Source organism: Mus musculus, chromosome 7 (assembly GCF_000001635.26).
Source record: "Mus musculus strain C57BL/6J chromosome 7, GRCm38.p6 C57BL/6J".
In the NCBI taxonomy this organism is placed as follows: domain Eukaryota; kingdom Metazoa; phylum Chordata; class Mammalia; order Rodentia; family Muridae; genus Mus; species Mus musculus.
In genome coordinates this window covers 97785151-97813060 of record NC_000073.6, presented here as the reverse complement: position 1 = coordinate 97813060, position 27910 = coordinate 97785151, and the positions used below count along the sequence as shown (strand labels likewise).

At 41.3% G+C, this 27910-nt stretch overlaps 1 protein-coding gene and 1 long non-coding RNA gene across 3 annotated transcripts in view; one reads left to right on the top strand and one right to left on the bottom strand.

Annotated features, from left to right (window-relative positions):
• Pak1 (p21 (RAC1) activated kinase 1) overlaps positions 1-24520 on the bottom strand; it is a 123841-nt gene extending 99321 nt beyond the window's left edge. For both annotated transcript variants that reach the window (NM_001357365.1, NM_001357364.1), the window contains exon 1: positions 24087-24520. The gene's annotated coding sequence lies outside the window, so the exon portion shown is untranslated. The remainder of the gene's footprint in view (positions 1-24086) is intronic.
• The window catches only part of Gm39050, a 41081-nt gene continuing 25827 nt past the window's right edge, over positions 12657-27910 (top strand). Inside the window, exon 1 of the long non-coding RNA XR_869802.2 lies at positions 12657-12953. This is a non-coding gene — a long non-coding RNA (predicted gene, 39050). The remainder of the gene's footprint in view (positions 12954-27910) is intronic.

Here is a 27910-nt window from a genome sequence, read left to right as displayed (position 1 = left end):
CTGAGAGGCTCTGCCAGAGTTTGACAATACAGAGGTGGATGTTCACAGCCAACCATTGGACTGAGCATGGGGTCCCCAATGGAGGAGTTAGAAAAAGGACTGAAGTTGCTGAAGGGATTTACAACCCTATAGGAAGAACAATATCAACCAACCAGACCCCCCCCTCCCCCAGAGTTTCCATGGACTAACAACCAAAGAGTACACATGGAGCGACCCAAGGCTCCAGTCACATATGTAGCAGAGGATGGTCTTGTCAGGCATCTGTGGGAAGATCGGCCCTTGGTTCTGTGAAGGCTTGATGCCCCAGTGTAGAGGAATGCCAGGATGGGGAGGTGGGAGTAAGGGGGTGGGTGGGGAAAACTCTCATAGAAGCAGGGGAAGGGAGGATGGGATAGGGGGTTTCCAGAGGGGAAACTAGGGAAGGGGATAACATCTGAAATGTAAATAAATAAAATATCCAATGAAAAAAAATGTTGAACCAGACAAAATCCCTGATTTCACAATGTTCATAGGCAATCAATAATAACAAAGTAGATTCAAGAAGCTGGAAAGATGGCTCAGTGGTTAAAATTATGTGCTGCTCTTCCAGATGATCCAAGTTCAGTTCCAAACATCCATGTGGAATGGCTTATGACACCCTATAACTCCAGGTCCAGGGGAACCCAATACCCTCTTCTTCTGGTCATCTCTGGTACTCATAAACACATGCCATATACACACATTTTAAAATTAGTTTTAAATTGGTTCAAATCCCAGATCTACCTTTAACTAGCTATGGTAAATAATTGCTTTTATCTAAATTCCAGACTCCTCATCTATGAAACTGAAGACAATATTATCCATCTAACTTAAAATGTTACTTCATGGGATAAAATATTTAAATCACCTAGAAGAATGTTAGCTCCAAAGGTTGGATATATAACTAATAAGTACCAAGACACCATGTTTGATCCCCTACCATACATATACCCCCCAAAAGTTTGATCCATAATGTATAGTACATACATATTTAATCAATTGATGTCTTATGTGAGGCTATCTTGGGAAGGTAGAAGTGAAGAGACATGCTCTCAACATTGTATTTTCTCATCATTATGGACTGTCCAAGGAAAAGCTGTTTGCCTGGAAGTGAGATTTCATATTCTGAAGCTCTCATGCATTAGAACCTCAAACTCTACCCTAGGACTAACAAACAGAAAAGAGGAACAGGGCAGATCTCATACAGTGTTTATGAGTGAAGGAAAGAGCTTGTCTGACCTAGCCAAGATAACAATGGAAAGTGGCCATCGAAATAAAGCCTAAAAATCCAAGACCCCAAATCCTGCATTTCTTCAGATTAAAGCCTGATTGAATACAAATATCTCTACAAAATGGAGGGTGAGAGATTAGAGCTCCACTAGGATTAATGAGACCCTCAGGTCCTAGGTATTCTCTACTTCAGATAGACATACTTTCAATAAGAAATATAAAAATATAAAATATACTGGTATATCCACGTGGGGCAGATATTTGACAAAGGACAGAGGCATGGCTCCAACTTTTGGCACATCTATAGTCATGATAATAAGAAATCTCAGCACTTCGGTGAGCCACAGACAGGAGTAACCTTATTCTCCTTCCCAAGTTTATCAGCTCCTAAAATATTTCCTCCTCTTTTTCAATCCATTTACCATAAAACTTACCGTCATAGTTGGGTGTCGTTGTTCATACCTGTAACCTCAGGATCTGGGAGGTGGAATCTTCAGAATTTGAAGCCAACTTCAGCTACATAGTTCAAAGCCACTATGGGTGACAGACAGACTCTTGTCTCCTGCCCCAACCCACCCCTATCCCCAAAGAAAAACAATGACAAAACTGAACCTACCATATCTAATGGCCCTTCTCAGAGAACAAGAGCCCTGACTATAAGCCACTACAGTATAGAATGGAAACCTAACAGCCGAACCCATCCTTAGTATCTCCAGAATTAAACTAAAGAGTAGGAATGAACACAGTGGTTATCAGTGGTAGAATGCTTGCATAGCATGGGGAAAGTCTCAGGTTCTATTCTCAGCACTGCAAAAAATCATCAAAGGTCAGGGAGATGGTTCAGGAAACAAAATCACTAGCCATGCATGCCTGACAACCTAAGTTTGATAAAAACTAGATGTGGTGGCATGCATTTATAATCCCACCCCTCCACAGCAAGATGGGGGCAGAGACAGGAGGCTCACCCAGAAACTTACAGGTTAGCTAGTCTAATTTATGGCAGCACAGCAGCAGAAACAAGAGGCCTTGTTTCAAATAAGATAGAAGCTAAAAAACCAACTCCATAAGCCATGCTTACCTCTCTGAATTCTATGCATATGCACACCTTGCTATGTGTGAGCCTCCACTCCCAAAAACAAAATACATACATACATACATACATACATACATACATACATACATACATACATAAAAATAAAACCATAGACAATCAAGCACTGTTATCTCTAAGATTTTAAAGGAGTGATTATGAGAAAGCAGAACTGTCTCCAAAGAAGTTCTCAAACACTATCACAAGCTAGGTACCATTTTGTTGTTTATAAATTTAATAAAACACTACTCCCAAAATGTGTACCTTTGGGCTGGTGAGATGGCTCAGTGGGTAAGAGCACCCGACTGCTCTTCCAAAGGTCCGAAGTTCAAATCCCAGCAACCACATGGTGGCTCACAACCACCCGTAATGAGATCTGACTCCCTCTTCCAGAGTGTCTGAAGACAGCTACAGTGTACTTACATATAATAAATAAATAAATAAATAAATAAATCTTAAAAAAAAACACCACATTTAAAAAAAAAAAAAATGTGTACCTTTGTCATTTGAGAAGACAGCAAAATCAGGAAGGTCAGACTCACCTTTCCTTATCTTTTTCTAAGACCCTAATTTAAGAGCTATTCCCCAGAGTATTATTCCCAGAGAAGAGACCCTCTTTATGTCTCAAGCCACACAGATATAGAGAAGAATCTTAACAAATAAGCTTTGCAAATTTCTTCCTAATTTATTACCATTAGATTATATATTTCTTCCAATAATTCTCCTCTACTCTCCTCTTCTACAAACCTAAACATAAAATACACAAATAAACCTAGTTTGAGGGATCTTCATTTCCTTCTAATGGTTACTATCACCTAAAATTTATATAAAGTCTATATGCTCTTCTCTTATTAATTCCACTTTTGTTTATGGGGAGCTTCTTTATGAACCCAGCAACAGAAAGAAAATACAGTGCTTTTCCCTATATTCTCTCATACTAATGTCTTGAAAGCAACCTTGTTAGAGAACTACTATTGTCCAAGGAGAACTTGGAAGAAAAAACAAGTTTACAAAATTGAGTGACATTTTCAAAATCAGACACAAAATGGCGAGAACGCTTAAATTTATAAGCAAATTGGTCGCCTTTACTCTAAAGTCACTGTTCTTTTTCTACTGCACTTCACACTGTATTATAGTTATAGCCTTGTGTGGCAGTTTCAAGAGGTAGCAGCATCATTTCCCCCTTACAAATGAGGAAACTGGTAAAGGAAGTAATGCTACTGTCTCCGAACCAAGTCAGAAGAGGCAGAACCGATTTATATGCAGATGGACCTTCTGCCTCCAACTCCCTGCTCTCTCTTTCTGCTACTTCATGGTTCCTCTTACACAGAAATGCACAAAACAAGGAGGCATAAGAGCCAAAATGTGGCCTTGACCCCAACTTTTATGTAACAGTAAATCAGTAGTTTTTCTTCTCTTAGCCCCACTTTTTTCATCCGTAAAATTAATATCTGATTAGCCAAACCCCAAAGTCTGGTCATCTATTTAATTAGTACCAACAAGTTTACAAGAAGCAATTTCTTTTGTTTCCCTTCCACAAAAAGTTACATTCTAAAAGAAGAGTAACAATAGTGATTTTTAGTTACAGTATAAAGTATTCAGCACTACACTTTACTACTACTACATGAAATTACACATTTAATGCCATACTTTTTTCTCAAATACTTTAGATGCAAACAAAGATCACATACTATCCAGTAACCCAGTGCTAGAATATCTAATACCAAATATGTGAGGGTAAAAGGGATCAGGACCCTTTGTCTCTCAGCTAGATTTACACTTCTAGTCACCAGCTAATTTCTTTTCCTAAGTTCAGACATCAGCTCTGCTTCATTTACATCAGACAGTGTGATAACATAAACCAAGGAATTTACAACCATATGTGAACCATATGCATACCTGGTATCCACAGTAGCTTTTGATAAAATAATACAGTTAAGACAAAAATCATGGGGCTGGAAAGATGGCTCAGTGATTAAGAGCACTAGATGATCTTCCAGAGGACTCGAGTTCAATTCCCAGAATCCACATGGTGGCTCATAACCATATGTAACTCCAGAGTTAGAGGATCTGATGCCTTCTTCTGGCCTCTGTGGATACCAGGTATGCATATGGTTCACAGACATACATGTAAGCAAAATACCCATAAACAAAATAATTTTTAAAATTATCTTTAAACATGGATGTAATTTTTTCTATCAAGAAATGGAAAAAGAGGAAGTAGCAAGATATTTAAATTTTTGGGTCCTTCTCTGTTTTAGTTTCATTAAATATAGGTATGGAAAAATCCAAGTCAATTCTTAATACCTTTCCCATTTGTGTCCCAGTAGATAGTCTATATTACAAAATATGAAATGTATAAGTGATAAAAATTTGAAGGAATAAGTATAGTAGCACAAATTTTAAAAGCAATGAGGTATGCTGGCGGTTGTGGCACACGCCTTTAATTCCAGCACTTGGGAGACAAAGGCAGGCGGATTTCTGAGTTTGAGGCCAGCCTGGTCTACAGAGTGAGTTCCAGGACAACCAGGGCTATACAGAGAAACCCTGTCTCAAAAAACAAAATAAAAAATAAAAATAAAGCAATGAGGTAAAAGCAAAGGCAGAACATAAAATATGGATGGTCACATCACCCTTAACACATATTAATTGTAATATCCCTATGACAACTGAATTAAAAAACTCACATAATACCAAAGGATAAGACTACAGAGGCAGAATACATGTTCCTACAGCTAAACTAAAGCTGACTGGAGAATCTGATCAAGGGTCCAAGACCTGAAATAATCACTGAGAATCAGGAAGTAATCTTGAATCTTGAAAGGAATGATGCTTGATTCTAGCTACAGAAGGCTAACGCAGGAGGACAGTGAGTTTGAGGCCATCCTGAGCAATGTAGTGAGACCTAATCTCAAGAAAGGAAGAAAAGGGCCATCAAGATGGCTCAATGGGGAATGATGGTTGCTGATGAACCTAATGAGGTGAGTTGATCCCAGAGGAAGTGCATGTTGTTCATTCAATTCTCAGCTTCCTAATGGTCATATTCTCTGCTTATAGAAAGAGAGTTTAAAGCTGAATGAGAAAAAGAACCCAAGATGAAAATCTAATCTGTGCCCCTGAAATTACAACTTCAACCTCACCCTTTTTATATTCTGTCGCCACCAAGTCCTCAGATACACACTTATCTACTTTATATTTCACAACTTTATAAAATACACATTCAAGATCCCTAATGAATTGGTCCCTTATCCACCATTACAATTTTGAAACTGGTACTGTCAGCCTACCCAGCACTTATTCCTGTCTTCTTTTTGTAAGGGAGTCCTCATCTTATCATCCCTTATCAGTAACAAGTAAGTAATCTGAATCATTTTGAGAATTTATAAAAACAAATTTAGGCCCCATATTTTGACTTTGGTCTGGGATGTGGTTCAAAAATTAGTATTTTGCCAGGCATGATGGCCCATATTTATAATCTGAATGCTCCAGAGGCAGGCAAGGAACCAGAAGCAAGGTGATCTGGAGTTTCAGCTCAGAGAGTCATCCCTGACCACATAGCAAGAATTCAGGGCCAGCCTAAGCAATATGAGACCATGTCTCAAAATATCAAAAGCAAGAAAAAAGAAATTACCTTTTGAAAACCACAATGTCCTTGGGAAAAAGTGATCTATCTGATCTCCAACTAAGAGATCGGTGTTGATTATATAAGCAAATCAGGCCTATTAATCCCATTTTGCTAGTAGTTAATTCCTGGATAATGATTAAGTTTAACCAATCAGCAAGTGCTAGATCCCTGGAAATTTGTAATTCAAGAGATAGGCAAGTACAATTTGACTCTATAGTAGGTTTTTTGAAGTGGGGGAGAGTCCACTTTAGGAGGCTGAAAAGATGGTTCAGTAGTAAAATCACTTGTTCTTACAGAGGATCCCGGCTCAATTCCCAGCACCAGACCAAATTAGTGGCTAGACTGAAAGTATTCATAGTTTCTACACACACACATAAACTCATTCATATTTTTTCTCTTTCTCTCTCTCCCCCTACTCCCCACTCCCATTGCTGGTTTCAGCCAGTTTACTAAACAAACATAGGGAAGATAACATAAGCATGATATAAAAATCAACATAATTTACAAAAAATTTAAGTAAGGTTTTGTACTAAAAGAATTTCAGATTTGGTACTAGAAAAATGCACTAGCACCTGAATACTCTCTATAACCAATATGTAAACTAGTTTTCTCAAATCTATTTCAATCTCCTAGGTACTACAGTTTGGGAAACAAAATTAGATTTGTTTTACTCTCTTATAAGTATGACTTAGGTTTGCCAAGTAGATAACTCTCAAACTAGATACCAATTTGGAACAAGATTAGATAAAGGATTAGACTGGACATAGAACATTTTTCTGCAGAACAAACTGCAGCAGAGAAAGCACAACTCTAGATTTAGTTGTCATAGCAACAGCTTCCAGCAAAATCTGCCATTCTTAGGAGTTAGGAGTTCAATTCTTAATTGCAATCTAAAGAGTTTATTCAAAGAAATTCAACCTGGATGCATTTTTTTCTTTAGATTTCTTTTTTCAGTGCTGACAATTAAATGTAGGACCTTGTGTGTGCCAAACACATGCTCTATCATTGAGCTGCATCCTTAGCCATCAGAAGTAGACTTTAACCCCTCTCTCAAAACTGTATTGAATTCATGCTGCTTGAAGTCACTAGAATTGATCCTGTTACTTCCCTCAATTAATTAGAAAGGATGCTGATAAACAGCCCCATACTAAAAATAACACAATACAATAATATTCCCAAAACACTTGGCCCATATCTTTGCATCAAGTCTTTAATGTAGTGTCCCCCCTCACAATCAGACAACCTGCATTAAAAAAAGCTGATTACAGAGGAAAAGAAGAAAAGAGACTTGACAAAAATAAGTGAGCACTGAAGAAAGGACCAGTGTCATACTGATAAGAGACAGGAAGGATTATTTCAAGTATAAAGAACAACCTTCATAGAGGCAATGAGGTACCCCATGCCACTGAGGACTACACCGACAGATTCATTTCCTAGAATCTGGAATGATGCCACAACATATGCCAGTTTTGTTCAATAAATTAAAGTTGAGCCAGGCAATGGTGGCGGACACCTTTAAAGCCAGCACTTGGGAAGCAGAGGCAAGTGGATTTCTGAGTTCGAGGCCAGCCTGGTCTACAAAGTGAATTCCAGGACAGCCAGGGCTACAAAGTGAATTCCAGGACAGCCAGGGCTACACAGCCTGTCTCAAAAAACAAAAAAAAAAAAAAAAAAAAAGCATAAAAAAATAAAAAAGCTGAATCCAAATGGTGTTTACCACCCCACCCCCCCAACCCCAAGGTACTCAGGATACTTCAGGGCAGCAAGGAGACAAGGCCCTGAACTTCACAAGTGTTATATACTGTAACTACTTCTCCATGTATCCTAATGCAAACCTATGAAGCAGTACAATCAGTACAGCTTTAGTAAAGAAACTAAAACTGCTGGATTTAGCACTCCTATACCAGTCAAGACATGGCGGCATCTCAGCTTTCAGAGACAGGCCAGGGGCAGAGGTTTAACTGCTACACCATACAGAGAGGAGAAAGTTTAAATCGACGTCTTTGTTGAAGTATAACATATGGAATAAATTTGGCATGAGCCTTTTGTGGGTTTTTTTGCTTTGTTTTCTTGTCTTTCTTTTTACATAAGGTGAGAAATTAAACTTCCCAGATCTAAACAGCATATTCAGCTTATAGCTTCTATGGTTTCAAAAACAGTATAAAAAGGTGTCTAGTCCAACTATTAGTGAAAAGATATTCTGAAGGCTGTACCATGGAGCTCTTACCCAACAACCGGGACCAAGTGTGTCCAGGCCTTCACTAAGGGGCATATTAGCATTACATTAACTGGTAGAAACAGCTGTAGCACAAACCTCCAGTAGATAGAAGACCAAAGGCACAGAGAACAAAGGGAGAGCAGGAAAGCAATGATTGGCTGACCTGGCAGTGGCTAGGTCAGTCAAGGCATTTGGTCCCTTTGCATTTCTAAGTTCTCATGAATGTGGATGTCCAGGCAGCAGCCCAAGGCCTTTCTCATTTCCATCTCAATCTCTAGGAAGAATTTCAATGAGACCAAGAGCTACTAAGGCAGAGAACAGATTCTGAATATTAAAGTACATACTGGGCAGGAACAAAAGAAAGAATAAGAGGTTTTCCATTTGGACGTAACAATATAACAGTTCACCAAACACATGCCATACACACTCTGAACCATACAATACCAAATCCACTCAGTTATTTCTCACTTCTTTCTTGATCACCATGTATTTATCAAGCACCACAGGAACACAACATAGTTCCAGTCTCAGAACTGTATCTAACAGAATCATCAAACACTAGAGGGATTCTTGTTATCCAATGATAACTAGTACCCAAAATATCACTTAAAGTTAACTAGAATTTCTAGTATACCTCCCTCCTCCTACCAAAAAACAAACAAAAATTTGTTAGAGAAAGGCTTTAATAATCTATTAAAATAAATCAAAATCAATTTTTCATCATTACTAAAATTTAAGTTGTAATTGCCACTAATAAAAAAACTTCAAGAACACCTGTCATTTCACATTTAGTTTACAAAATATGTGTGTAAGATCAGTTTTATAAAAATATTCAAGAGCTTCATCAATTTCTCCCCAGGATCCTCTTAATCCTTTGTTATTTAAATAGTGTCTTCTGACTCTCCTGGTATTTTATTATGCACATTAATCTTCCTCCCAGTTGTATTTAAATTTTCAGCTTAACTATACTAACTGCACACAATCCCTTCAACTTTAAAGTCGTCTAACCTTATCTGATTCTCATCTGTCAGTGTGTGTGTGGCTTAAGCCATCTTCCAGAATCACTGTATTTCAACTTCACAAAATTCTTCCATTTTACAATCTGCCATATTGTCAGATGTTCATGATCTTGCCATTAAAAGGCACTTACTGAAAAAATGAGTAAGAACAGGCCTAATGGTAAACAGAAAGGAATGCATGGATGCTGATTAATTTTTTTAAACAATTGAACTATTCTATATATCTAACAATAATACTAAAACAGGCCTCCAATGTTTGGGCTCAAGCAATCTCCCTGCCTCAGTCTTTCAAGTAGCTGTGTACATATATTCAGTAACACCCAGCAAAGGAAGACTACTTTTAAATGATATTTTATTTATTTACTTATTTGAGTTTATGTGTGTCTTCAGGCTTGTCAAGGAGCCTCTTTTAAGCCATTTTGCCAGCCCAAGAGACTCTTTAAAGGAAGGAATTTAACAAGAATGGCAAAGGCTGAAAAGGTCCAGTAATTAAGAAGGAAAAAGGAATTCTACAGCTATTAGCATCACAGAAAGACTCAAGAGCCTTTGATGAAAGAACACACCAATACTGGTTCAAAACAAAACAAGCCTGAATCTGACCAGGTTTCTGGGGTTGTAACTCAGTGCTATAGCTCTTGTCTAACAGTCGTGAGGTTCTGGTTAGAAAAAAGGGAAGGAGAGGGAAGAGGGAGGAGGAAAGAAAAAGAAGAGAGAGAATAGGGAAAAGAGAGCGGAAAGCAGAGTTGGCCTGTTAATATCCTGCTATAGATTTGTAAGAAATAAAAGGATGTGCTCGAGAGGTTCATACTCATCGATAACTCAAGTCCCAGGAAATGCGGTGCCTTCTTTCGCCCTCCTCTGGTACCAGACACATATGTGGTGCATAGACATACATGCAGGCAAAATACTTACATAAAATTAAATTAAATTAGTCTTTAAAATAAATAAATATATAGGACCAAGGAACCTGTTTAAACAATAGGATACAAAATATGAAGTGAATAACTCTATAGAACAATGTTGTTTCTTCAAATAAATTGAACTGATGACAAAAGGGATTGAGAGGTTTGATTTGAATGAAAAATGTTCCCCATTTGACTGCTTGGCCCCATTTGGTAGTGCTGTTTGGGAACTCATAGGAGATGTGGCCTTGTTGGAAGACGTATGTCACTGAATCAGGCTTTGAGAGTTAAAAGACTGTGATTTGCACTTTGCTCTATCTGCTTCAAACTTATGGTTCTAGATTTGACTTCTCAGCTTCTTGCTCCTGTTTACCATGCCTACTGCCTCCACCCCACCAGCATGGACTCTAACCCTCTTAACTGTAAACCCAAATAAACTTTCTTCTAAAATTTGCCTCGGCCATGGTGTTTCATCACAGTAACGCAAAAGTATTAATACAAAAGGAAACTTGGAAATGATGAGACATCAATAAAACAACCTTATGAAAACCTTATCTGGACCCTTTTAGGGGGAGAGGGGAGACAAGATTTCACTATGTAAAACTGGTTGGCCTCAAACTCCTGAGTTTCACCTTCCTCTGCCTCCCCATCCCACTCCGTATCTGGATTTTGCTTCAAACTACTTAAATTTCCAAACTACCAAGACATAGCTTGGAAAACAGAGCTCTAGGCTTTTTGGTAGGGTTGTTTAGTGTTCCATTTGGACTTTGTTTTGTTTTGTGGTTCTGAGGACAGAACTCTGAGTTTTACTTATACTAGGCCCTCAGCCCCAGATCTGTTTGTTGTTGCTGCTGTTTAGTAGGGGTTCTTGTTTGAGTGATTGTTTGTTTGTTTGTTTTGATGTGCATTGTTTTTGTTTTTGTTTTTGTTTTTTTAGCTCCATGCATGTCTGTAAAAAGGTGTTGGATCTACTGGAACTTGAGTTACAGTTGTGAACTGCCATGTGGGTGCTGGGAATTGGACCCCTGTTCTCTGAAAGAGCAGGCAATGCTCTTTACTGCTGAACCATTGCTCCAGCCCCAGAGTTGTTATTTTAATGGAAGAAAGTTAAATAACATTAACCCAGGTGTGGTGCTGACTGGCTGTAATCCCAGCATTCTAGAAGCTAAGGCAGGAGGATAGAGACTGCAAGGCCAGACTGAAATACATAGAGATACCTTGTCAAAGAGAAAAGAAACTTGAAAATACTAATTTAAAAAAACTTCCAATTTTGAAGCCGCAAATGTAGTTTCACATCTAGCATATGTGCACACAAGAAAAAAAAGCAAAAAACAACAACAACAACAAAATACCAAACAAACCCTGCCACCTAGATGGTCAACGAGCCTACAAAGGCCTCAACTATATGTAATTCCTCAATTCAAATGAAATGAAGAAATATTCAGAATGGCCAAATAGCCAGAGGTGAACTTGAAATTTTCCCTCTTAAATGTCATCAGGAGAGCCTTCGACTTTTCCTCATTTCAGAGATATTTGTACTAAATGGTTATCTATTTAGCAACACGTCATCTTTCAGACGGGTATTAAAATAACCTTTTTTTTTTTTTAGCACTGTGAATACACACTTATTAAGAAGAAGCAAGAAAGAATTCTCGGGCTGGTGAGATGGCTCAGTGGGTAAGAGCACCCGACTGCTCTTCTGAAGGTCCGGGGTTCAAATCCCAGCAACCACATGGTGGCTCACAACCATCTGTAACAAGATCTGACTCCCTCTTCTGGAGTGTCTGAAGACAGCTACAGTGTACTTACATATAATAAATAAATAAATCTTTAAAAAAAAAAGAAAGAATTCTCAAGAGTGGGAGGGGCTCCAAGGGAGAGAAATACACAAGAATTTTTTTATGTTTGTTGAGCTGGAAAAAAATAACTAATGTTCTTACTCGAGAAGTCACATGGGCTACAGTATATGCTGGCTCCACTTTCATTTACTCAGTGTTACTGAAATGTTACTGAATGCCTACTGTATACCAGGCTCAAGCACAACAGTTAACAGACAGGGAAACCTATTTAATATTTTCAAGAAAAGTCAAGCTCCTGCTGTAATTCTGGCACTTGAGAGGTGGAGACATAAGGATCTTGGAGTTCAAGGTCATCTTTGGCTACACAACCAGTTCAAAGCAGTCTAAGCTACATAAGACCCTGTCTCAAAAAACAAACAAAACAGTACCTCATTCTCTTTAAATAGCCATCCTTTAAAGAGACAAGTCTTTGGAGCTTAGGTTCCAATAGGGTACTAACCAAATAAAACCACAGAATAGCAAATGAGTATGTTTCTGTGAAAACAATTGATATGTATACTGAAAGTGTATAATGGTAGAATAATAATATTGTTTACAACTTATTTTGAAATTCTTCAAAATACTATATAAGTAATAGGTTAGGCATATGGAAGCTGTGTGTAAGCATTTTCTCCAAGATTGAAACATTTCATCCTGCAAGAAAACCAAAAGGTTTAAAATAGATTCTGGAAGTCCCTGAAATTGACTAGATTTACTAGGCTCCTCCCTGCTTGAGTAAGCAATAAAAGCTGAGAGTCCCCTCAGACAAAAGGAAGCTGAGCAGCAAAAGAAAGCTGATCTGCAAAAAAGCCTCTGAGGCTAGCTGCCTGAGAGAAGCAGAAGCCAGCAGAGCTGTCTGAAAGGAGTTCAGAGCAGAATCCCTCAGAAAGGACACTCAACAACCTGCTGAGCTGCCTGCAGGCTGCTTCAGGTTCCCCAGCTTTGTTGTGAGCTGTCACCCACGCTGGGGTGGGCCTCGGTACTGCTGCTGTTTTTGAGTCATTACTGCTTCTGTAAGTACCCTTTCACCCATACTCCTGTAAATAACTAAGGTTTTTTCCAGCACATGGGCATCTTGGAAATCAGGAGCCAGGGACTATCACAAAACCACACCATAAGAAACAAACCTCACAAAAGAGATTTATTGGGGAGAAAGCCAGAATGGCTGCTGCCTCTGACTGGACACAGAGATGGCAGAGGCTGGAAGGAGAAGGCTTTTATAGGGTTTTTGGAACAAGGGCCATGAGCTTGAGGGGAAAATATGAAACAGTCGGAAGCTCTGGGTCAAGCCAGAAGACTATTGTTTGTTATTTGGCCCATGTCCTGGGCTTGGGGTCAGGTCAGGGTCAGAGTGCTCTTTCCTTGGTCCTGTACCCCACAGTAACCCCCAGAACTCATTGGTTCTTCAAGTTGGACTTTGGTGGTGTCTGTATTTTGTTCCGTCTATGTAGGATCCCTATCTGGGGTAAGGAGACATGAGTTGTGGCTCCCAGGAAAAGCTTTGTGTGGCATAACAGGAGCTCATGAACATCTGTATTCCTGTCTATACACATATGTATGCCTTTACAAGTGCATGCGTGAGAGAGTAAAATTGCTGAAGAAACTTGGACTTTGAAAAGTATATCATTATGGATTTCTCCACTCTACCTACTTGGCTTTTTGTTTCCTTTTATGTTACTACTTTATAGGTAACATTATTCAAGCAAAGTCTACTGAGAAGCAGGGAGGACAGCTCAGTGGTACAGTAAGTGCTTGAGGCCCTAGGCTCAATTACCAAAACTAAAGAAAAAATTACTGTGACAAAACGAACCCCTCAGATTCTGGGATAATCATCTAATTCTAAGTGAAATTAAATGAAAGAAAAAATATAACAAAATAGTAATTCTCCAAGTGATAGGAAGAATCAAGAATTTGTAGAACTATACAAAATCTCTCGGCACTTACACCCCATTCTGAAAAAAAAAAATTTGTTTGTTTTGTTTTTTAACACAGGGTCTCTGTGTAGCCCTAGCTGACCTGGAAATTGTATACCAGTCTGACCTTAAGCTCACAGATAGCCACCTGTCTCCATCTCTCAAGTACTCAAAAAAGGAAATAAACAAATTTAACAAATAAACAAACATTCAAAATTGGGGAGCTTAAGTAAATACACTAAAATTGGAAGAGTAATTAATTAGCTGGCCTTATTTTTGGTTATTGGCTCCTGGTTAGCAACTCTGAAGGGGAGGAAAGAGTCTGGAGATTAAGGAGAAGTCTAAGAAATGCCCATAGAATATAAATCAGGTGAACTTTAAACTTATGCTAATAATCCCAGTACTTGGGAGTTGAAAGCAGTAAGACTGTGGATACATGAAACTCTTGTCTCAAAATAAAATGAAGTAAAATAAATCACAGACAGAAAGTGCCAACCACAAACTCCCAATTAAGAGCTAATACTAGTTAAGCACTTTGTAACTTACAAAGAATACAAACCTTAATGCTTGCCTGATCCTCAAACTCTATAAAGGTTTAGGTCAGCAATGGTGCAATAAAAGAGGCACGAGCTCAAAGCTATACTGATCTGGCTTCAAATCTTAGCTATGCCATCTATAGCCCTAGGTCATTCAATTAACCTCCCTGTTTTCTCTTCTATAAAGTGAAAATAAAACAGCACCTGTCCTCACTAATCCAGAGGACTGTTCAAAGAATAAAGGGAAGTCATATTATAGTAAAAGTACTTTGTGTATTTATTATACAAAAGGTGTTTCATCATCTGGGTCCTTCTTTCTGTTCTCACCATTCCCTACGCCCTATCCTCTACACATATTAAACTACTCAGTACTCAGCAAAAAAAAAGGTTTTTAGTTTCTGATCCTCCTAGCTGCTTTTTCAGGAAGGTCCTTCCTCTTCCCTTTCCACAGTTCCTGTAGTATTAACCTCTGTCCATATTTCAGACCTCATCTGCAGTGTCATGTCCTTTAACACAGCCAAGCCTCCCCATTACAAGTGGAGTAGATTCCCTTCCCACATCACACAGCACCTGTACATATCTTCATGTGTAATTTCTGTCTCAATAGAAAGTAATTGTCTGTATACAGTTATGTTTTCCCCTAGACAATGCCTTGTACATAATGATTTGCAAATGAGTGAACTTCGAATAGCAATAAATCATTCACTTTTATATAACAAGACATTTACAGAGGATATTACTTTTGCAACCACGTTTGTGTATTAGAATCATCTATAGACATTTAACTAAATAAGGCATATTATCACAGTCAGTAGGTAGAGGCAGAATGATCAAAAATTCAAAGTCATCTCTGCCACACTGCTAGATGCCACCATGGACCACATTAAACCCTATCTTTTTTTTTTTTTTTTTTTTTTTTTTTAGGTTTTTCCAGACAGGGTTTCTCTGTGTAGCCCTGGCTGTCCTGTAACTTACTCTATAGAGGCTGGCCTCGAACTCAGAAATCCACCTGCCTCTGCCTCCCAAGTGCTAGGATTAAACTCTACCTTTAAAACATACACACACACACATACACACACACACAGATATACATACACACACACACACACAGATATACATACACACACACACACACACACACAGATATACATACACATACTGAGTTAAAGTAAACCTAAGGCAACTGTGCTTTTATTAATCTTGAGAAGTAATTCAAACATAATCAATAAAGAACCTCTACCAACATATAAACTGTAAGTTATTTTATTACTTTAACAATTTACACATCAACATCTTGTAAGTCACTTTCACAAACATTAATTTAACAACTGTGTGAGTTAGTTTCTTCTCTTTTTAAACAAAGAAAGATTTAAGTAAATATCTAAGCTGCTTTTTCTGTAAGTTCAAATTTGGTGCTCTCCTTTTTATACGCAATTCCTTCCCCTGGAAGTGAAAGAAATGTCACAACACACAAAGAACTAAGAAGGCAACGGTTTCAATCAGAAAGACATAAACCTCAGCGTTGTGGGAACCAGGTGGAAATAAAAAACTGAGCCTGAAGATCCAGTATGCACAGACAGAAGAGGGTGAAGATACAGTATACACAGACAGAAGAGGGTGAAGATACAGTATGCACAGACAGAAGAGGGTGAAGATCCAGTATGCACAGACAGAAGAGGGTGAAGATACAGTATGCACAGACACAGAAGAGGGTGAAGATCCAGTATGCACAGACAGAAGAGGGTGAAGATACAGTATGCACAGACAGAAGAGGGTGAAGATACAGTATGCACAGACAGAAGAGGGTGAAGATCCAGTATGCACAGACAGAAGAGGGTGAAGATCCAGTGTGCACAGACAGAAGAGGGTGAAGATACAGTATACACAGACAGAAGAGGGTGAAGATACAGTATGCACAGACAGAAGAGGGTGAAGATCCAGTGTGCACAGACAGAAGAGGGTGAAGATCCAGTATACACAGACAGAAGAGGGTGAAGATACAGTATACACAGACAGAAGAGGGTGAAGATACAGTATGCACAGAGAGAAGAGGGTGAAGATCCAGTATGCACAGACAGAAGAGGGTGAAGATACAGTATGCACAGACACAGAAGAGGGTGAAGATCCAGTATGCACAGACACAGAAGAGGGTGAAGATGCAGTATGCACAGACAGAAGAGGGTGAAGAAAAAGTATGCACAGACAGAAGAGGGTGAAGATACAGTATGCACAGACAGAAGAGGGTGAAGATACAGTATGCACAGACACAGAAGAGGGTGAAGATCCAGTATGCACAGACAGAAGAGGGTGAAGATCCAGTGTGCACAGACAGAAGAGGGTGAAGATCCAGTATACACAGACAGAAGAGGGTGAAGATACAGTATACACAGACAGAAGAGGGTGAAGATACAGTATGCACAGACAGAAGAGGGTGAAGATCAGTATGCACAGACAGAAGAGGGTGAAGATCCAGTATGCACAGACAGAAGAGGGTGAAGATCCAGTATACACAGACACAGAAGAGGGTGAAGATCAGTATGCACAGACACAGAAGAGGGCAGACAGAAGAGGGTGAAGATCCAGTATACACAGACACAGAAGAGGGTGAAGATCAGTATGCACAGACACAGAAGAGGGTGAAGATCAGTATGCACAGACACAGAAGAGGGTGAAGATCCAGTATGCACAGACAGAAGAGGGTGAAGATCCAGTATGCACAGACAGAAGAGGGTGAAGATACAGTATGCACAGACAGAAGAGGGTGAAGATACAGTATGCACAGACACAGAAGAGGGTGAAGATACAGTATGCACAGACAGAAGAGGGTGAAGATCCAGTGTGCACAGACAGAAGAGGGTGAAGATCCAGTATGCACAGACAGAAGAGGGTGAAGATACAGTATGCACAGACACAGAAGGGGGTGAAGATCCAGTATGCACAGACAGAAGATGTAGAAGCAACACATACACTGGTCCTTTATCATAACAAAAGATTCAAAAGGCAGAGTCTAGAAAGAGAACAAACATTCTTTCCACCCCAACTTGGACTTTACTCAGTCTGAAGGGGAAAGGGAAACCTGAGAGGGCTAGAAACAGAAAGGGAAAGAATGAAGAAAGCTCCATAAGTAAGAATGGTTTCCCAAGGCTACATGCAAATTACTTAACCCTGACTCCATGAATAAGAGACAAGACATAATGGACTTGGATCAATTTTAGAGAATTAATCAATACCCCACAAAATCACATTAATGAGGGGCTGGAGAGATGGCTCAGAGGTTAAGAGCACTTGTGGAAGAACCTAACCTGGGTTAGGTCCCTACACCCACACAGGAGCTCACAGGAGGCTGTGACTCTAATTCTAGGGAATCTCAATCCTTTTCTGGCCTTCTTCAGGCACCAGGCACACCTGTGGTGCACTTGCCGGCAAAACACACATATAAACTAAAAATAAGTACTTTTAAAACAAAGAAAAAACTATTTTAAAACACAGTGATCTGCCTTATAAAAAGAATAAATCATAGAAATGAGGTACTACTACAAGACACTTTACAAGGGAATAAGTAGACTGGTTGGTTGATTGGCTGGCTGTCTGGCTGGTTGGTTGGTTGTGACAGGGTCTCTGATTATGAGGCTGCGACCTTCAAACTCATACATAGCCAAAGATGACCCTGACCTTGAACCTCCTGTCACTACCTATGAAGTGCTGAATTACAGACATACAACATCATACTTGGCTTCATGTGGTGCTGGGAATCAAACCTAGGTTTTCATACATCTAGGCAAGCATTCTACAAACTGAGTTACAGCCCTCCCACAAAGGATAATCTAGAGGGTCATTATAAACATTCATGATCTCAAAAACAGAAACGTGAAAAAATAATTAAAAAAAAAAAAAAAGAGGGTGAGGCAGAAGAGAAAGTTACTCCTGAGAAACGGCTTTGAATATGAGGCAGGGGAAAGAAATACTATATTCTAGCTGCTCTCATTAAGAACTTCATCAGCAATTTTTTTTTCTCTAGCTCAAACTGTTCTTTAGTTAGGAGTTTCTTAGGGATAAGAAACTGAAATTAGGAAGCAACCTAAAAGGATGTTTCTAGTATTCTAGAATCTAGATAGAGCTCAAAAGTCACTCTAGTAGTGGCAAATGTAAAGCACTAGACCTAGAATTTCAAATGTGCTTCGGTCAACACTCAGGCACGTGCTGCTGATGTGCTCTTTTAGCAAACCAACACTTCTATCAGGCTTGGTCTCCTAACTCATAAAATGGGAATACAGAGCCACTGTGAAAACTGAAGAAAATGACACCCTCGAAGGATCTTTTTCCCACATGAATAGTTAACAGTAAATGATGTGAAACTCCAAGAGCAATATAGTTATTTGTAAAATATTCCTATGCCCCCATGAGTAAAAATTCAAGCAGCCTAGAAACTGAAAACAGCCCATGGCTGCTGGGATCAGATAGATATGGACTGGAATTGAGACTTGTCATTTACAGACAGCAAACATTTAAACAAGCTTGTTTCTTTTACCACTACAAACCTCTGCTTCTTTATCTCTAGTATACCAGCAATTATCAATCATGGCTATTCTAAGGGCTGGAAAGAAACCCTCCTCCCACTTACTATAATATAAAAACACCTGCCACCTCTCCCAGCTTCAAAATGACTTTTTGAAGTATGTTTACTAAAATACTTAACAACCTATCCATAATTTGGGAGTGGAGGAAGGGATGCACAAAGGCAGCTTTCTCTCACCTTTACAATCAAACCCCTCTATCTGTTCATTTTAACATTTCCTTAAGGGCTTAAGCCATACCCTATATAGATGAGTATCTGCCCCAGCAAAAAGCCTGGTGCATAGTAGAGATGAACTTAATTACTGTTTATATGGTAAAGGATAAATAAATGAAGCCAAGTTTCCCAGAAGGATGTTAGGAAAGGAGAAAACTGGGCATGCTGTGTAAGACTAATAAGAAAGTTGACAAAAACACTGGGCTAAGGAGATGGCTCAGTAAAGTGCTTCATACAACCATGTGGACTTCAGTTCAGATCCCCAGCACTTATGTAACAATCTGGGAGCAGTAGTACACATACAAGCCCAGCCCTGGGGAGGCAGAGTCAAGAGTATGCCTAGGGTTACTGCCAGTCAGTCTAACTGAGCCCTTAAACTTCAAGTCAATGAGAGACCCAAGTCTCAAAAAATAAGGTAGAGAAGCAATTGAAGAAGACACTCAACAGTGACTTCTGGCTCTACATAAGTGAACACCACATACCTGCATTACACACAAGAAAATGTATATACATGCATATACACACACAGGAAGGAGGAGGAGGAAGAGGAGGAGGAGGAGGAGGAGGAAGAGGAGGGAGAGGAGGAGGAGGAGGAACATGAAGTGTAGTGGCACATGCACTCAGGAGGCAGAGGCTGGCAAACCTGAGTTTGAGGTCAGCCTGGTCTACAGAGTGAGTTCCCAGATAGCCAAGAAAAACCCTGCCTCAAAGGGAAAAAAAGGAAGGGGTGGGGGAAGGAAAACAAATAAAGCACTCTTAGAGCTTCAGAAGGAAGAGAAATTGTGTAGAATCAAGTAAGCCTTTACTAGAAAAAGAACCTTTACTGAAAACCACAGGTGATCTGGAAGAGACAGTTTCAAGTTAAGACTCAAAAGTCTGTGTGCTCATTTACACTTGGAAAACCAAGCTGCAAATTCTCAAGAAAGAATTCTGGCCTAGGATTTCAGCAGTTTTCAGGTCATGGCTAAAACAATATTATAAGTTGGGGAGCCCTGTAGATTTTTTTCTATGGTAAAAAGACAGCAAAGCCAGGCATATGCCTGTAACCTCAGCACTCAAGAAGTTGAGACAGGAAGCTGGTACAAGTTTAAGGCCAGTCAGAGCTACGTAGCAAGACCCCTTGTCTCAATTAATTCTAAAAAAATAAAAATAAATAAAAAGTAAATAAACACAGGGAGGGAAGGAAGGTAACTAAGCTGACTAAAGCAAAAATGAATCCCCAAAATGTTAAGAGTCTCCTGGATCTGCAAATGGGAATGTGATTACTCTTCACTCAAAGTTCTCTTCAACAAAACCCCAGTGTAGCAGCTGGCAGTAAGTAGGACTAAGGCATATTATTCATCTAGCAAATATGTGAATGTCTGTGCTAGTTGTGGTTAGTCACTCTTCTAGGCAGTGAGCTTATAGCAATGAACTTGAACAGAAAAATCTCCCAGCCCTCAAGCATCTTTCACTCTAGCCGCAAGAGATAGATTGGAGGGAGGGGGTGTGAACAGAAGGGAATGTCAGGATAAAATAAGGAAGAAAAGATAAGGAAGAAACGGGATAGGGGGAGGAAATGAGGCAGAAGGGAGGATGGAGTGCTGACTTTACAAAAAAAAAAATACAGATCCTTTAACTCTGTATCGATTTCTCAACCTTAATAAGCATCAGGATCATTTGGAGAGCCTAATAAAGCAGAGTCGCCTGGGCTCCAACCTTAATTTGTTTTTTGTAGGTTTGGGATGAGACTCATTAATCTACTGTCAAATACCCAGATTATGCTGACACTGCTGGTGCAAGGATCACACTTTTAACAACTAATTGTTCCATCCAAAAGATTAGGTGACCTAGCTCATGGGCTTTACAGGACTCTTTCACTCATTCACATACTTACTCAAAGTACTTATTCATTCAATGTACTCAAGTACCAGGAACATTACTAGACACGATATCCAAACATATCTTGACCTCAAGTAATTCATAAAGACAGGCCTAGTGGCACAGGCCTGTAACCCCAGCTACTCAGAAGCTAGACAAAGAAGGATTCCAAGCTCAAGGCATGCCTGAGCAACTTAGGAAGGTCCTGTCTCAAAATATAAAGTAGAGCTAATGAGATTGGTCAACAGGTTAAAAAAAAAAAAAAAAAAAGCCCTTGCTTTAATGAACATACCTAATCAGTTCCACCCCTGAAACTCACTGTGAAAAGAGAGAATGAATCATCTCCTGAAAGCTGTCCTCTGACCTCCACAAAATTTCCACTAACACGCACGCACGCACGCACACACACACGCACGCACGCACGCACACACACACGCACACACACACAATAAGGAAGTGGAAATTTAATAATATATAGGGCTGACAAGATGGTTCATCAAGAAAAGATGCTTCCTGCCAAGCCTGATGACCTTAGTCTGATCGCCAGGAAAGAGAATTCCCAAAAGGTGACTTTGCATAAGCTACACCTCGGATGCATGCACTCACAACACAATAAATAAGGAAAACGTAAAAAGGGGGGGGGGGGGCTAGTTTCATTCTTCAACATGTCAAAGAAAAAAATTTTTAAAAAGGAAAGAAAAGAAAAGGAAAGGAAAGGAACGGAAAGGAAAGATAAAAGATTCACAGGCCACTGAACTTAGTGGTCTCCCAGTTAGGAAGCTAAAAGAGAATCACAAATTCATTGCCTGAGCTACAGAATGAGTCCAAGGTTGGTTTTTGTCTCAAAATTTAAAAATGCTCAGTGTAAGACATCCAAGGGCTGGGGATATAGCTCAGCAGTAGAGCACCTGATCCCTAGTACCATAAAAAAGGAAGGAAAGAAGGAAAGAAGGGGCTAAAGCTCAAAGATGAAGACTCAAATTTAATTGCAACTGATTACTAAAGGAGTACTACAAAAATTCTAGACTCCTGAGCCAGAAGATGGAAGAGTAACTCATTCCCAGAGATGGAAGAGGGAAGAGGAGGAACTATTTCTCAGAGGTCCAATAAAGAATTCTCCACAGGCAAATAACAGGTAGGAAGCAGCACTCCAGGCAAAGCAGCAATTCGGAAAAGAGAAGAGAAGAGGAGGCGGAGGACAGAACCCAGAAAGTTTAAGGATGCAAAAGTAGGCAATGGTCAGCTCTCCAGGAGTTTCTTATTTCACACTAAAAAGTTTGAAGGTAATCCTTCAACTGTGAAAAGGGGGGTGGGAGGGGAGGAAGCACTGATAGACCAGGTTTTGTTTTACAAAGACCCCTCAAGGTACACAGCTTCCTGCAAACCTAGCAAAAGACCTCAAAACAGGTACTCAGAAAATATACATGGAGTTGAACTGGATAAGCTTTTTATCAAGTAAACTCTTACAGATGAAGGGCCACTTTCCCTACGGACTTGCTGTGGCCAGGACTTGTAGGACAGGTCCAGCAACCTTAATTACTGCGCACCATTCTCTGTACAACTGGAGTCCCCCAGAGGACCTTCATTGTTTACAAGTCTACCTCACCCACTAAACTTTGAGCTCTTGGTCTTGTGAGCAAAGACCAGCTGTATTGATGTACTTGAAATCAGCACAGACTTTAGCAGGCAGCTTGAAACACTGTAGCACTTCAGATTGTAGCAGTAATATTGGATAAACAGATGAATAAATAAGTAAATTGATCAGGCCAAGCCATGAGTTCACTTAGCAGGTTAAGACTAGAATAAGCTTCAGGAAATGTCAGAGTCCGAGTTGCCAAAACTCTTTGAGAGGTGGCTTCTAGTTGAGATGGTTTGTGTACATGTGAACATAAGATTTCCAAGTAGAATGCGTTACAAGTGCAGACAGAAGAAATCTCTGTGGGCCTCTGGGAGCCCCAGTGGGGAGAAGACTGTTGTGTCAGGAAGGAAGCAGAATGGATGCCAGCAAAGACTCCAAGGTGGAGAGGATTCTTCAGTGGAATCCCGAAAGCTGAGCAGATGATTGCTAGCTAGCTGCTCATTTCTGAACTTTAAAAGCAAACTCTAAGAACTTTAAGGCTGGGTGTGATCAATTCAAGGTCATATTGGAAGGAGGTAATGCCTAATGAGGCATCTCTGTACCGCTGAACTCCAGTTTTCCTCCTGACAGAGTTGAGAGACCCTTAGACATAGGGGACAAAGGTTTTTCTCAAGAACGATTCTTAAGATAGAAGTACTAACTTGATTAATAACCTCTTCTTTTACCTTTCACAGTTCTGGAAATATCGTAAAGGATAAGGTGATTATCCAAGGGGTTTAACATAAGAAACAGGATACAAGATATTTTTTAAAGGCACTCAATAACTGTCAAGTATTCTTCCAAAAACACAGTATCGTTTACCTTTAAAAGATCCAAGATAGTGATGGTTGGAAGAACTCTGCCTTTGAAATAGACTAAAAATGGGCGTGGGGAAAAAAAAAAAAAAAAAAAAAACCTGATTCTCGTTCTAAGTCTGTGAGGAACTTCCCAAGTTACGGAGTATTCCTGGGGTGAAGGTGGGGTCATTTGCTACCCGTCTATTTTACAAGGCGATGAACCTGAAAAGTGATTCCCAAGCCGGGACCGACCACGGAGAATAAACCCTCATTGCTTCACTTAGCATCTGCGTCGCGGGCCAGTTTTAGCGTCTCAGGACCCCGAAGTTCCGGAGGGAGTCAGTCCGGAACCGAGACCGGGACCTGTGGGCCCTCCCCAGCCCCAGCGCCCGCCCTCGGGGCTCCCCAGCGCCCCGACTTCGGGAACCCGCGGTCGCATAGGAGCTGACACATGGGGGCCTTTGTTGGCCCGAAGGGAGCGGTCGGCCTCGCGGGGCGGCGCCCGCCTCGGCTCACCTGGCGCCCCGGTCCGCCCCCCCAACTCCCCGCCCCCTCCGAGCGCCTTCCCCAGCCCCGCGCCCTCGCCCGGCCGCCGTGATGCGGGGAGCACTGTCGCGGGAGGCCAGCTCTCACCTTCTGCGCTCGCTCCACTCCTCCTCCTTCTTCTTCTCCTCCTCCTCCTCTTCCTCCTCCTGGCGGCCGCCAAACCCGGAGAGAGAGCGCGGGAGTGTGAGCCGGCGGGCGCCCCGCGTTCTCCTCTCGCCGCTCGCGCCGGGTTCCTTCAGGCCCGGGGTCTGGAGGGCGGGCCGCTGCGGGCCGCGGGGAGCGGGAGGCGCGCCGGGACTATGAGGGGGCGGGGTGCGCTCGCTAAGGGGAGCCTTCCCTGAGGACACTGTGGAGAGCGCGGGCTCTGAGGGGGCACCGGCGACTGCGAAAAGCCGGTGATAGCGGACAGGACTCCGCGCAGCCTAGAGGTGCAGTGGGACGGGGAGGTGTAGGGCAGCGGCGAGGAGTGCCCACCGTGCGGCGGTACCTTCGGCCCCGGTCGCAGCCTTGCTATTGTATGTAGCCGGGCTGGCGGCCGCCGCGCCCTACGACCCCGCCCAAGCCACGCCTCCTTCGTTCGGGCCCGCCCCCTCTGCCCGGCCTCCGCCCCCCGCAGGTGGGAGGGGGCGGGGAGCGCCGGACAGACCCACGTGAACCAGGCCAACACGGCCAGGGGGCGAGGTGGGGCGCCGGGATGACGTCATCAGCACTTGACGCCAGAGGCTAGGGAATCACCTGGCTGCCGCGTGACGTCATTGGGCCCGGGCGTCTGCTGTGAGCTGTCGCGGTCTCCCTCTTTGAAGCGGCCTTTTCCCTGAAATGTGGATGCTCTGTCAGATGGTTAATGTGAAGTCAGAGTGGAATGCGGGTGGCCCCTTGAATATAAAGCATCTTGGCATCCCTGGGCTCGTCACCAAGAGCTGAAAGTGTGAAAACTGTCTGATCTCACGTCACGTCGGACCCAGACATCTACTCTTCTGTTTGTCTTGGGGTTAGAGGTCTGAGAATTAGGGTAAGGGCTGGGGAAGAAATAGTGGAGACTTTTAAGCTATACTGGACTCAGGTTGAAATAAAAAGTCTGCTCTTCTCCCACCACTGAGGCTATTTTTGACGCAAACCTTTTACCTGAGCTCAGATTCTGTTTTTCTCAATACCTGTAAAATGGCATTCATCACTTGCCTGTCCTGCTATACCTCAAATTCAGTACATCCAAAACCGAGACAAATTACTCTGAGCCAAAACTCAGAGCCTTATTTCACACACCAGATATCCAAGTTAAGTTGAATTCCTAACCCATAATTTCTTAATAAGTTGCACCTGGCTATCCTAATTTGACTTCTCTAAGCTTCAACTTAACAACAACAACAACAAATGCAGTTTAGCATGCATTGCCCTTGAAAATAATAGCTATTTCTGATGACCTTTCCCCTTCATGTTCTCAGCCAATGATCACCATTCAACAGCCCTCTAATCAGATCCTTGTTCTCAACATTAATTTCAAATTGTCCTTCCTGCTTGTAAGCTGAAAAGAAAACAAAAAATAAAAAAAAAACAAAAACAAAACCACGTCAAGCCTTGTCCAAACTGCTGGTCACCACCAGCACCTGGGCAACAGAAGCAAACTTTCCTCTCTCAAAATCAAAATCTAACTCATTATGCTCAGTGGTCTCCAGGGAAGCTTTATAAAGCTACAAAACTGATGATTGCTTCCCCACGTTTAAACAGTCAGAGACACTTTATTGCTTTTAGGATAAAGTCCAAACTTTAACGCAGCACTTACAGGCTGGCTGTGTATGACAACCTTTCTGGCTTCGTCTTGAGCCACATAAGAATCCTACCTAACATTTTTTAACATTCTTTTTTCTATCAAGAGCCCTTCCTTCATTATCTGACTTGAAAACACCTATTCCTTTTACAAACTAAAACTCCAATATCATATTAATCTAGGAGTTTGACTAATATTTCTAAGGTTCCCTGAATTTAATATTATGCCCTTTCTAATCTGCCTATTTATTCCTCTCTCTCTCCCACCTCACCACCTTTCTTTCTTTCTTTTAAGATTCCTGGCTGGCCTAGAACCTGTAACAGTGCTCCCAAGTGTATCACCTCTGGCCTGGCTATTTTATCCCAAGCAGTACAAATTGTAATAACTGTAATTGTGTATCTGACTTCATCAGTTCCACAGAATAAACCCACCTGTACCTCCCAACTTGGAGCAGTGCTTGATACATAGTATCAATCAATTTATTTAAAAGATATTAAAGTCTAGGTGGAGGCATAGACCTTTAATCCTGGCATTCAAGAGACAGAAGCAGGCAAATCTCTGTGAGATCCAGAAGCCCTATATCCAAAAATAAAAATTAAATTAAAAATTAAAAAACTGTATTTAATAAAAGCTTACTGTGTGGTAGATGCTGTTCTGAGCCCTTCATTAATGCTATCTTGCTAAACAAACCTACAACAACCCTTCCAGGTTTCCTCCTGTCCCTCTCGTCCTTTGATGAGGAAACTGTGGCATGTACACAGAGCATAGTTTATCCCAGGATCACAACCCAGGAAATGTATCCTAATCTACACTCTCTTTGCACTGTCTCCACAGCAAGCAAATAGCAGCTCTTTCAGAATGCTAGTATTCTGACCACTGTAGAGAGTACATGTGGTTCCCTCCATGACGAAACACTTAGCAGGTGTGATTAAATCAGGACTTTGAGATAAGAACCGCTCTGCTCTTGAGAGCATATTCAAAAGAGGGAAACATGCAAGAGCACACGTCTTCTTTGGATCCTCTGGCACCTTGGTTTGAACCCATACACACCCATCCATTTTGAACTTCTGAATTGTCACTTTGTATAGCAAGTGTGTAATTTTTAAATTGGATATTTTATTTATTTACATTTCAAATGTTATCCCCTTTCCCGTTTCCCCTCTGCAACCCCCTTTTGCCATTCCCCCTTACTCTGCTTCTATGAGGTGCTCCCTCACCCACCTACTCACTCCTGCCTCACCACCCTAGCATTCCTCTACACTGGGGCATCAAGCCTTCACAGGACCAAGGGCCTCCCCTCCCATTGATGCCAGATAAGACCCCTTCAGCTCCTTCAGTCCCCTCCCTAACTCCTCCATTGGGCTCCCTGTGTTCAATCCAATGGTTGGCTGCAAGCATCCGCTTCTGTATTGGTCAGGATCTGGCAGAGGCTCTCAAGAGACAGTTGTCTCAGGCTCCTATCAGCAAGCACTTCTTGGTGACTGCATGTGGAATGGGCCCCAGGTGGGGCAGTCTCTGGATGACCTTTCCTTAAGTCTCTGCTCCACTCTTTGTTCCTGTATTTCCCTTAGACAGGAGCAATTCTGGGTTAAAATTTTGGAGATGAGTGGGTGTCCCTATACTTCAACCAGGGGGCCATGCCTAATTTCTAGATATGGACTCGACAGGAAATATCCCCTTTGTAGGATATTTGAGCTAATGTCATCCCCGTGGGGTCCTGGAAGGCTCTTGCTTTCCTAGCATCTGGGACTTTCTGGTTGCTACCCCCAGTTCCCCATCCCCCACGGCTACACACCTCTGTTCAATTTCCTGACCCTCTGTACATCTCCTCCATCTCCTCCCATACCTGATTCTTACCCCCTTTTCCCCTCTCCGTCTTCTCTTCCTCCCAAGTTCCTCCCACCCTCTACTTCCCTTGATTATTTTGTTCCCCCTTCTAAGTAGGACTGAAGCATCCACTCTTTGGTCTTCCTTCCTCTTGAGCTTCATGTGGTCCATGAGTTGTATTTTGGGTATTCCACACTCTTTGCATAATATCCACTTATCAGTGAGTACATACCATGAAGTGTGTATTGTTTTAGGCCACTACATGTGCTAATTTATTCCCTAGTCCAGAAAGAATTCATCTCCAGTCAAGGGTGGGGCT